General features: G+C 37.6%; 1 long non-coding RNA gene across 1 annotated transcript; it reads right to left on the bottom strand.

Annotated features, from left to right (window-relative positions):
• Positions 1–1,442: 1,442 nt before the first annotated feature.
• LOC139985024 (uncharacterized) lies at positions 1,443–7,321 on the bottom strand. Its single transcript, XR_011799256.1, has 3 exons — positions 6,903–7,321; positions 4,089–4,187; positions 1,443–3,650 (listed from the first exon to the last, which is right to left on the bottom strand). It is a non-coding gene; the product is annotated as an uncharacterized lncRNA (long non-coding RNA).
• Positions 7,322–13,070: the final 5,749 nt, after the last annotated feature.

The raw sequence follows: 13,070 nt of genomic DNA, 5'->3' as shown, positions 1-13,070 counted from the left end.
TATATAAATAAATATATAAATATATATATTTATTTATATATCCTAGGTCCACGAGAGTGAACTCCTATAATGTTGAAATAATGCGAACTCTCTGCTCTAACTATATCTCCCGCTTTATATGCGGACACCCAAACCACTATGCTATGAACGCTGATTTTATGTCCAGAGGTTCGAAACCGGTAATGTAGGTCGTAATTCCACTGTAGGCGTATATATATATATATATATATATATATATATATAAATAAATATATATATATATATATATCGTAATGAGTTGGAACATCAAGAACAGTGAAAAAACTTCCAGCCTCCACCGGGATTCGAGCCCGGGCCTCCCGCTCTATATGCGGACACCCTAACCACTATGCTATGAACGCTGATTTTATGTCCAGAGGTTCGAAACCGGTAATGTAGGTCGTAATTCCACTGTAGGCGTTTGTCACCTGTATCGAACAATAATAGTTCTGTTTTGGTGATATATTTTGCCTTACTCTATAGAGATCAAACATGATGCTAACCAACTCAAAATCATTTGTGCGTGATTCCTAAAGCCGGATCTCGAAATAGATACTTTGAACAGACTTTATGTTAATGAAATGGAGGCAAACGACAAAGGCAAATGAATATACATATAATTGACATCGTAATGAGAACAGTGATAAAACGTCCAGCTACATTTGTTAATTCCCAAGTAAACAGCTACTTGACTGGGGGTAATGTAGAATTGTTAAACGTTATACGTAAGCTTTACACTGACCACTGAGATGTCAGACAGAATTGTTAAAGGGGCTATACAATGAATCCAGCCAAGCAATTAATGTCAGGCGCCCTCTATTTTTCTCCAACTTCTGATTCTGTCCGATTAAGGGTTGTACCATTGTGTGTGTGGGGGGGGGGGGAGCTAAGGCAGTGAAAAGTACTGTTTCACCTCAATCATAGTAGAATGACTGTAGAATGCTGTATAGCTCTAGATGTTTATGTTATTGGAGAATGTCGAGGGAGTTGTTATATGTTCTACTTGGAATGACCTGTTACAATTTGTAGTGTCGGACATGTGGGTAATTTTTACACACATTGAATTTGTCTGCATTGTGAGCAAACAAATTCATAAATTTTTGGGTTGGCCAAGTGCATGATGTGATGCTGATTTATATTTTTAGTTATTTTCACTGATGTAATACATAGAGGTATTTCAATATGACATATGTATGGGTGTAATATTTTTCACCTTGAAGATACATATTTTGTTGGGACATGCGTTCCCCTCCAAAGATCAACAATTCCGCTTTTGACAAAAGTGTGACACTGAAGCAGATTTTTCAGATTAGGGTATGGGAGGGGAGGGGGTTGGTGGGGATAGGGCAGGCCCATATTAGCTACAAAATGGAAAAATTTCGAAAAACAAAAAGGTGAAAAAGAAACAAAGGAGATCTAACAAGTGGTTCAAAACTTTACTTTTTTAATTTCAAATTGATGATTCAGGGGCCAAGGCTGGGGTGCTTACCAAGTACCCCAGGCAACCAGTCCGGCACTAATAATTGGTACAATTTTCCTACCATATTTTGTCAGAGTAAAGCCTACTGCTGGAGCAGTGTAATGAGATTGACTGGCCAGATCTGACTGAAACTTTCTTTCTATTGTGAAACCTTGCGATGGATCCATTGTGGGAGAGGGAACTGGGTTTAATGCCTCCCCTAATCCCCTTATTAATCCAATTCTGTGAACATTTTACAATAACGACGAGGCTGATATTAGGGTGTGATTGAATTAACAACTTGCCATACATATTTTTGTAGGCATATGTTGCAAACAATATCCATAAATCATATATTATTTTGGAGAATATATATGGCAACACCAATGTGAGTCTTTGTGAGCAAATTCATCACATCAGCCATACAGAAAATAACTCCCTCCTATTATTTATGACAATTTTATAGAGTGGACATCATTTTACAAAAACATTTCATTTTATATAGTCTAATTGTAGAGTATTCCTGTACATAGCATGCCTCTGGAGTATTCATTAAAACAGTGTCACAGCAGAGACCTTAATTGTACACAAAAAGAACCGATACTCATGGCTCGTAAGTAACTACTGTTCATGTCCTGATACACATGTTAGGAATACAAAGTAGTTATTGCTGTTGCATGGTTGTGGGAGAGTAGTTGCTGTATCCAATCATTGAGTGCGGGTTTTTAATACGTGATTGTAAAATGAAGTCGTATCTAGTAATTTTTGCTATAAGCAGGTCTACTGATATACCCGAACATGGCCTTTCTTCGTTATCTTCATGACGAATTGGAGTCATTTAAAGAGAGGTGTAACTGTAATCAAGAGGTACTGTACCTAGTTACCGTACTAGCTATGAGTATTGGCTGACAATAATTGCTAAATAATATTATAGTGGTTGCAATAATTTTGCTAGTTTTACATGCTAATTTATATTTGAGATTAGGGTTGCAAGAGCCCCTTCATAACATTCATTTAGAACTCGAGAACCAAGCAGATCATATGTCAAGACATTTGCTTCCGTATACATTAAACAAACGTTCATTTTCGGTCATTAATAATGGACCTGAAGCTTTGAATCTGGCAATGGTCCAAAGATATGACCTACTGATACTGGGACACAGGACATGTAATAGTACATACAGGTACACTGCACATAAGGAACATGTTTCCATCAGAGGGTTGTCACTACACAGAAATTAAAGTTGGCATATTTTAGAAAAACATATTCAAATTAAAAAACATTTATGTTTTTCAATGCATATCATGGATTGTAAGATAACTTTCTTTGAGGGTACGGAAAGAACCAGGTATTGTTTAAGGAAAAGACAATACATGCTAGACATGTTTATTTTGACATATGTAGGCCTTAATATATTGACCTATAGAGACTACACTTCTCAATGTCATATGCATGAACAACTTTGAAAAACAAAGGATAGGTAGTTGTGGAAAATAGGGTAGTTTTTCTTCCAAAGCAACTATCAATACCTCGCCGATATGTCCACAAAAACTGCCTCACGTGACTCACTTTCACCAGAAATGTACTATACGCACAATTTTAGAAGTGTTATACCATTTTGGTAACTTCAGTTGGTGAGATTAAATTTAATGTGCATCAATAACGAAGTTTGATGTTTGCTTGCAGTATTTTATCTCCTGTGAAATTAAAGAGCTTACATCCATAACATTTGGTCTAATGCAAGCTGTAATAACGAATGGGATAAAAAAAAAATAGCAAATTATAGTACGGTTTTGAATGTTCTTTTGTCAAACATTCTACCATCTTTTAACTGCCAATAATAATTTTACTTCCACTGTTTAATGTTTGATTCATCATATCACATATTTGTGGAAATGAGCTTAAGAATCTACAACCATTGAATATGTGCAAACCCACACTTATATTGGCTCTGTAAAGTCTTCAACTGTTGGCTTATGGACGGTGGACACTCTTGGTATAATTTTTTGGTTCATCAAGTAGGGTTTTTCAAGCCTGTTTGGATGAACATAGATTAACTACCAGAACTTTCACGATGTTCTCCAGAAATGCAGAATGTATCCATAGGTTTTAGGCCCTTTCACAGGTACCGGATGCCATTGTTTGGTGGCTGTGGAGTACTTCACCTTGACCCTGAAAAGAAAACATAACAGGTTGTTGTGATTTGCATATTCCTCTGTGCACCTCCAGATAATCAACTCAAGAGGTATTTTAACAAATATCTTCATATGTAGCTATAAGGCTGCTGTCAATTAAATCTTGATTGTTTTCACTATGAAATACTACCTAGAAACAATTAACATCATCAAAAGGAGTGAAGAACTGTATGTTCATGTACTAGGTAAATACCTTGAAAGTGTTTCAATTTAGTTATGCATTTAACCTCTGGTTTAAGACATAAACGAATCCACAAACCACCAATTGCATCTATGGTATTAATGTAAATATTCTGTTGTGAAGTGAGTCAGAAGTGTGCCTAAAAGGTATCATTTGAAATGGGTTGTACATCTAATGCCATTCACTACACATATTAAATAAGCATATAATGAGGGCATAGACAGAAACACTTACTCATCATTCCCATCTCCATCTTTCTTTGGAACGGTTTCTGTGAAAGTTGAAATCAATGGCTGCCAAGTACTTTCTCGCCACATACAGTATCCAACGTAGCTCTGATAAAGAATGAAAAAGTTGGGGTCATATGTTAATTATGAAGTTTGATTATGCAAACTTTTATCAGAGTTTCTTTGCCAGAATATATTTTATAGTAATATTTACCTTTTCAGTAATCGTGTTTACAAGCAGTTGTCTTACCATGTACACAAATACACACACACACAACATTTCCATCAAATTCTTGGCCTTTTGGCAAGAATGCAACAATTATTCACAGACTGTCATGAGCCATTTTTCTAAAAAAAATTATGTCAGCTGGCAGGGTAGTTGAAGGATGTCCATGCAACCCACTGTTGCCATGACAGGGCTTTTAGGTTTTGGCATGGGGCATTAAGGAACCATGATGCAATGCTACTACTGCATGTATTGTCCTGACTCTCTAAATTCACTCTGACAAAGGGCCACATAGGCTGGATGTCCAGGAAGTAACTCACCATCCCATATAATATATATTTCTCCTTAAGGAGAGGGAGGACTTCCAGGTGTCAACATGGGCTATTCATTGTAATCAGCTAACATGACTTGATACTGCTAACAAGAGACTATTGTAACTCTATGTACTGAAGGTAGTTTATATGTAGGATGACTTCCTGTCAATGCTCTCAACGCAGATGTTGTAGAAGGTGAAGTGGAGATGAAGGGCAAAACTGGATTTGAATACACTATGTATTACTTGCAAATATTACAACAATGACAGAAGGGTTTTCCATGCAAATAGACCAAATCTAATCCTCCTTCACTTCTTGTTGTAACAGTGCATGCCTTGGTAAACAGTAAACACTGCACTGAATAGTACAGAACTTGGTGGATTCAAATTTGGCCAAGTATATATAATTTGTTCCATTGGAAAGTATGCATGTAGCATTTAGTAGCATTGATAGATTTTATGAGAAGTTTGCATTTCTGAAGCATAGATCTACTAAAAACAAATACAAAAAATAAATGCTGACGAAAACATGGCACAAACAATGTTGCATACCATAGGCTATATAGTGCAGACTAAATTAAGTAGTACCAAAACAGAATGTGACTTTCTACAGTATGTTGGGTTTCACTGACCTTAGAATGAAGCTTAGCCTAGCTACATACCAAGCAAAATAACTAGATCAATAAAGGAAACTAGGAAAGTGAATGTGGTGGAAGTACAGCCTATACCTACCTTGATATGCATGCATAGGACAAACAGGAAATTAGTTCAGTTGGCCTTTCAACCAAGTTAATAGTACTGTCAACTATCCTAGAAGTTCATGCACATGTATGTTAAATTATTCTATGTCCATTGTAATATACTAGCCTAACCATTTTTGCAATCTGATACATATTCTCCACCATTATGAACACTTTTAAAGTTTGCTTTTGTGAAAATTCTGTTAAAAACTTTCTTGTTGCTTACTTATTATTTCATAAGCTACACTTATACTTATAGGCAGAATCATATGCTGGGAGTTAACCACAAAATGTCCATTCTTTGGAACATTGTTTTGTTGGGAGGTCTTTTGCTGATTTTAGAGTGTTAGTTGCCTGGGGAGTAGGAGAAGGCAAGAAAACACCATCTACTTTCCATTAGTTTTGTACAGAAGGTGCTTATATCTAAGGGTGAGTAGTAGTGCTGCATTGAGTTTGGTCATACTTCCTGCATTTTCAGCAAGCAATGTGTCAATTATATAACAATCATAATTTCTGAATTGTCAGTGGGCCATGAGTCAATTATACATCAATGATCAATCAGAAAGGGAAAAAAAGAAGTCACGTTAGTAATAAAGTAAGGCCTGTCCTTAGTCACCTATACAGACTACTAGTTAGTCTATGTTCCCTAACTACATGCAACCAAATGTTTGCTCCTAGCTAGGAAGGCATATATATTTTATCTTAACCACATGTACCTGCATCCTTTTCCTTCAAAATGATGACTCCTGATGTAAATATTATTTTGTAAAACTTGAAACTTATCCACTTTCTTTACGCTTCAATAAAGCATGTGGGCCAGGCATTAACTTTTTTTTCAAAGTAAGCAAAACCAACAGAAAATAAAGATTGCTACCTAGTACTTTGATCTGTGATATGCTGTCTGTCATAGATCTGTGATGTTGGGAAGGCCTATCAAATGTTCGTACAATGTGTATGTCGACATCAATTTATTTATCTTCTTGTGGATTTTTGGAGGACGAAAAATACCATGAACGAAATCAGGTATCTTTGCCATTTGTAGAAATGTAAGGCTAACAGTGATGTTAACTGCACTAATAAACACAGGTAATATTTTGTAAGAAATTTTGGCAGGTAAGAAGTTGGAGACACGAAAGTCATTTGAAACTAGGCTAGATAAAAGATTCGCGCAGTAACAGTTAAATTGATTCCATAGCTGCACAAAGTTAGGTTAGTAAGGAGTAGCCTAGTAATAATATATTCCTATCCAACTCCGAGTCCTTGTTGAATACCCTAGCTGACCGTGGTGGTTGCAAAACACGATCGTCTAGACTAGATACAACTACATTAGGCCCATTTCAAATATTCAGGCCAAGCCTTTGGCTATAGGCCTAGTCACAGTATTACAGATACTTTTACCATGTGTCCTGACAGTGACACTAACTAAGATTACCTGAATGTTACTTGTAAGGCCTAACTAACGTTACAGGCCTAGCCCACAGTGCTTGTAGCTAGGCCATCAACATCCTTACCGTAGTTGAATCGGTAATTTATTTGACTTACCTGGCCTAAGCTACTTCAACTGCGGTATAGCAAACACCGACCTCCTTCAGCGTTTTCCAGTTTTCAAAAGAATCTACCAGAGAGATTTTGCTGTCTTGTTTCAATTCATTCTCCTAGTCCTACGTTGCTTTGTAGAGCTAGACACAATTTCGATGTGTATTTCGAGTAGACTGTGTCCCGGCCCTGTATATGCACCTAGACCAAGATATTTGTGTATAAGTATAATAGTGAAGCTAATTACGGTCGTGTACGTACGAGCGAGGAGTTGTTACACACAATTCCCTAGTATAGTACGTACGAGCGTTACGACTCGGCAATCTAGCTAGCGCTGTATATGTGAACAGTGTACTCGGCTACATACAGTACTGTAGATCAGTGTGTATATATATTGTACATACTGCGTGTATACTACTGTATCATGTAGATCAGTATCTGTCTACGCTACTGGGAGTCGAGTTTCAGTGTGTTGCCATAGGGATGATTTGCACACGGCATTTCGCTCCCATCAAGCGATGCTTCTCTCGGATTCATTCTATAGACCCTTTAAACGTATACGTGAGCTTTATACTGACCAATCAGATTTCATCACATAGAATTTAAAATGTTGTACGTAAGCTTCATACTGACCAATCAGATTTCATCAGAAAGAATTGTTAAACGTATACGTATACTGACCAATCAAAACTGAAACCAATTCATTGTTTGTTTTCCTCTTTATTACATCATAAACTTCACGTGAATTCCTTTGGCTGTGAGAAAAAAAAAGTACAATTCGCATTAAGATGTTATCATGATCTTTCTAGTAATCGTATTACCAACATAAATAAAGGACATCAGTTCTATTATCCCATTCCTTTTTAATGTATATATGTATATGTGTGATCTTCCCGCAAGCAGGAACTCGCGAAAGAAGCCATGGAGGCTTATAGACTCGCAAGCTGACCGAAGCCAGGGAAAATTTCTTAGGGAATAATCTTAGGGAAAATTTGCAACGTATAAACACAGAGCAAGAAAACCCCTTTTGATGCAACAAAAGCCTTTTGAATTCCCCAATAATCCTTTGCAATCTAAGTATTTATTTTTCATTGTTCGTTTAGGTTTACTTAACCTCTTAATGGCGCTTCAGACTCGAGCATCGGAATTTCATTTGTCTATTTTTATCCGTCTAGACGAATGTGCAGTAACATGTCACCTCTCTAGAACAGACAGACGAACATCTTGCAACTTATATCGGCTGTTTTTTAAGGTTTTTCCCCTATTACCAACTTGGAACCGGTCCAATGGGGTGCTCGGCTCTCACCCCTGCCCCTGTATACTGATACTTAAGTAACTGTGGCCTTTCAATGTAGAATTGTACTACTATGTACCTCTGTGTTGGATATCAATCCATTGTTTGTCCGTATCATAAATGAATGATCAAAGAATAGACAGCCTCCACCAAGCATAGCAATAACAAGGCAGTGCCAGATCACGGGGGGGGGGGGAGGGGTTGGGCGCGGAGGGCGACACAGTTTAGGGCTGGTACGATTTCAAGATGGTGAGACATCCAGACGACACTACAAAATGCAGTTTATTCGTGGAATTACATCATATTAGTTAATATTGCAGGTTATAACTTGATATTTCACAATGATTACCCCATTGAAGAATGTATGTGAGGTAATGGCGGCTGAAACAGTTGCATATAATGAATGAGGGGTGAAATTTGAAGAGCATTGTATTATGTAAAGAAAATATATGATATGCGTTGAAACCACTTTAGGATATAAGGTTGAAAAGGGTGTTCAAAAACATCAGCAGGCTAGACTTGAGTAAGTTGTGGGCTTCTACTTTTTCATTCCAGTGGTATAAAATCCACTCCTCCCCCCTTACCCGCCCCTTTCCCGCCCCTTTCCTTTCATTGTACGACGATGGTGCTCCAATCATTTATGTATAACAATAGCCACATAGTATAAATCATATGGCTAGGAAAATTAAATTTAAAGCTTTTAAATTTAAAACTTTACAGTGTTTTTTTTTAATTTAAATAATTCCGTAAGATGACTCCCTTTATAATACATCACCGCTACACAGCTTCCTGTTAACATGTGCCGCTCTCATTAAACTCGCGAAATTAGTCAAACAGTTCCTCCTTTAAATTAGTTCTCCACTCCACCCCACCCCTTCCCCACCCCTATCATTTTATAGCTGTATCATTCTTTCCTCGTGAGCAGGGAGATGGGGAATAGGGACCTGTATTTAGATTCATTTATAGAAAGCTGAAGGATTGGGTAGGACATTGTGAGAGTTAGGCTTCATATATGTATGAAGAAGAAGACTAGTATGGGTGCAAACAGGGAAGGATTAGGACTAAATTTATGGGTGTTGGAAGGGGGCGGAGAGGGGGAGGTTTAGATTCGTGTATTTTAAGTAGACAGACTAGATAGGTTTGAGATGTGGATCATGATCAGTAACATGGACAGATGAAAGAGTTGGAGAAGGGGGGGGGGGGGGGGTTACACCTCCTTTATAACAATCATACTGCTACGTGGGATACAATTTTTGGATGGATAATCTAGCTTATTCATGAAAACATGGGGCAATGGATCGTCACTAGCAGGCGCATAGCCAAGGGAGGGGACAAAGGGGGCAGCCGCCTCCCCCCCCCCCTTGAGCATATTTTTTTTAATTTGTTTGAATGTTTTTATGATATCACTAGTATTTTCAAAAGAGAAAATGCTAAGATGCAACTTACAAGGCCTGGGAAGTGCCATTTCCAGCGATCTGGGAGGCATTTTCAGCCAAAATTTTCTTGTACGCTTCGCGCAAATTATGGTGGCGCTACGCTTAGATTATTTGCAATGCCGAATCTACAGTTTCGCCCCTCCCTTGGCAAATTCCTGGCTGCACGCCTGGTCACTAGGGGAAGTTTAGCAATGACGCACTGATCAAACGGAACGTAACGCACATCTCCATACCGAGCTCAGGTCTTATTGCATCTGTACAGCCTTCAGCAAGTCTACACGTCTATGTATATTTATGACGACAGGGTTTAAATGGGGCAACTGACAACAACCTTCCAATTCTCCATAATTACAAGACAACACTGTTATGCTTTTATCAACTGCTTTTATCTACTTCAAAACATGGTAGCGTCTAAAATTTTATTCTTTACTCCAATAAACTTGATTTCACTTGATTACAAAAGAAAACAAATTGTTCACGTATTTTCATTATCTTTAGACTACAAAGATAAGATAATGACTTCTGTTACCATAGTAACAATAGTTTTGGCTAGCTGCATTAGTATTATGCTAATTCCTGGGATTTTGTCAAGTTAGCTTTGACAACCATCGCATTATACTGTACAGAGAGGATTTTTAGACATATTGGAACTTTAAGCAAAACAACAAATGTGGTATTTTGGTTTTTGATTTCGGTTCGGATTCACTGATTGCTACTGTATAGTACCAGGAATAACGTTCCAAAACCCATATTATCTGATTTTAATTTATCTTAGGTGTATAGATCTGTTCTTGCAGCCGTTCATCAGATGTTGCGATTTTCGAGAATCTGATGTATTTTGCACCAGAGGAACCTGGGTTTATATGGACCAAATTTGGCCTAATTTTCAGATATTCTATAACTGTTTCCTGAAATTGAATATTAAAATATAAATAAGAGGTAACAAATTAGACACAGTAAATAAACTCTCATTTTTTGGTTTTATATGAACGCTAATTGGAGAATTTGATTTATTCATCTTAAGAAAGTTTATTAGCGCATATTATGTGTCTGTTTTTCCTGAAAATAATATTGGATAGCTGATACTTTATTTAAAATAATTAGATAGAACAGAAAAGAAAAAAAATGATTTTTGAAATCATTACACTGTTTATAGATGACCTGTCGTGCCACTCTGCAGTATTTCTTGTTTTAGGAAGATGGCAAAACTATGGTCGATCATGTTTTTCCTTCCCTGATTTTGGAAAGTTGAAAGTCTTACAGAAAAGGGGAAGGAATGGAGCGGGAACGAGAGGTAGTTACTTCAAATATTTTTCAAACCGTGACCTCCCCTTATGCATATATTAGATTACTTTATGAATTAGTAAGTACATGAATAAATCTGTTTTATAACAAATCACTATGGTGCGATTCAAAAGTATGTGTTTGTGTTATACACCCTGATAATCAGAGATTCAGTGTTTGTGTGATAAGCCCTGATAATCAAAGAATTCAGTTTTTGTGTGATAAACCATGAAAATCAGGGATTCAGTTTTGTATTAATCTCGACTAACCCTTCGAAAAAGTATCAGAATCTGAACTTGCAATAACATAACAACATAGTAAAAAATTTAAAATGACATCGACTTACAGAACCTTATTATAAAGAAACAGAAGTCATATAGAAAATGGTTCCATCGACTAACTGGACATTATTGAACTTGCTGGCAAGTACATCGAAGCTAAGTAATTATGTTACATGGGTATTAGTCAGTTTTTAAATCGACCATGCACAGTGACATCATTTTGTGGATGTTGTATATTGATCAGGAAGTTATGTCAGTGATACAGGGTAATAATGATCCAGTTTTTTTAACATACGTTCAATATTCCTACCATTTAAAATATTCGATAGTATATGGCTGCAGATATCATGCGGTTCCCGTGGTCGTACAGGGATATAAAGTGGCTCCGTACTTCGAACCAGGGACGTGTTATTAAACTCACACATCCCTTGATGTTTGAACAGAGCCAACATCAGTCTCCATGTACAAACTGAATCAGTTAATTGTTATTCTGTTCCTGACTGTCCCGAGTCACTATAGTTTGGAAACATTATTGCACCATGTTGCAGTATGTATCGTGTGAATTAATAATAAAGTTGGTTAGAGGAACTTAATTGTTCAGATTTAAGGTCGATTATTTAGGCTGTGAGATTCAAGGGCGTAGGAACCGGGGGGCCGGGGCGCCAGCCCCCCCCCAGTGAAAAATATGGTGGGGCGGAAGTATCATTTCGCCCCACCCCCCCCCCCCCCACCCCCCGCTTCGCAAGTCAGAAAACCCCTTTTTCATTTCCAAATGAGAAAAAAAATCTCATTTGGAGCACCAAATTGCATCTAAGGCCAGGTGAAAATGCAAAATTATTTACACTCCCTCCCCTTAGGCCCCTCCCCCAGGCCGGCCATCAGACTTCAGCCCCCCACTCAAAAGGACCATCCTACGCCACTGGTGAGATTGATTATAACGATAGGCCTATGTCATTGTTGTTGTTGTTGGGGGGGGGGTGAGGGGTGAGGATGAGACCACGTGCACGAGATCACGCTTGTAAGCACATATTTTACATATATCATTAATATAAATTGAAAACATATCGGAATTGACTGTTTTCTTTTCCTTTTTTAATTTGAAAAGAATAGTGAGGATCCCAATCTATACCAAGATATATAAAACTACCAAAAATAGACACCCCAATATTAAGAAGGAAAGCGGAAATAATAATACCATTATATTATATCAAGAAATTGGGTAATGCAGCGGAACTTTTTAGGGAATAACCCCAAAATAACAGTTATGTAAATACAAAGACACCTTATAAGGAACCGGTATAGGATATGACCATCATCTTGTAAACTAGATGTTCGTTTATTTTGCTGAATAGTATATATTTACCCATTTTTCATTTCTTCGTCGGGAGGTGAGAGTTTACTTGAGAAAATTTCGCGTGTCATCAAATGATGTACAAACAATGATATTCGTGACATATGATAACAAACGGTCAGTTGTATCAACCTGGAGGGAAATCCCCGTAATATTTTCCATGTCTGAATTACAGTGGGCAAAGACCCCTTGTGTGTCTTTCACACCCTGTACGTATACCCTATAACTCCCTTATCTCACAGTCTATAGTAGGCTATGTTGCTTTGCGCAGACTCACGCGTAGAACCCGTTTTAACGCATGCCATTGTATACACAGAGTGCGTAAAGTTTATCTATGATGGGGAAGTTCAACAAGGAGGTGACCCCAAAGCTATTCGTGTTCTGCTTTGCCCCCCCCCCTCCTCCCCCTTTTCCCACTCCGACCCAACGACTGACCCTTGTGAATCCCAAAAGATACAGTTCTAAGAAATTCCTAAATTTGTATCTAAAATGGAACAAGACAGTCCCTTTAAGCAGTATCAACAGTCC

The sequence above is a fragment of the Apostichopus japonicus genome, chromosome 17 (assembly GCF_037975245.1).
Source record: "Apostichopus japonicus isolate 1M-3 chromosome 17, ASM3797524v1, whole genome shotgun sequence".
Lineage (NCBI taxonomy): Eukaryota > Metazoa > Echinodermata > Holothuroidea > Aspidochirotida > Stichopodidae > Apostichopus > Apostichopus japonicus.
This window is presented reverse-complemented; position numbering and strand designations above follow the sequence as displayed.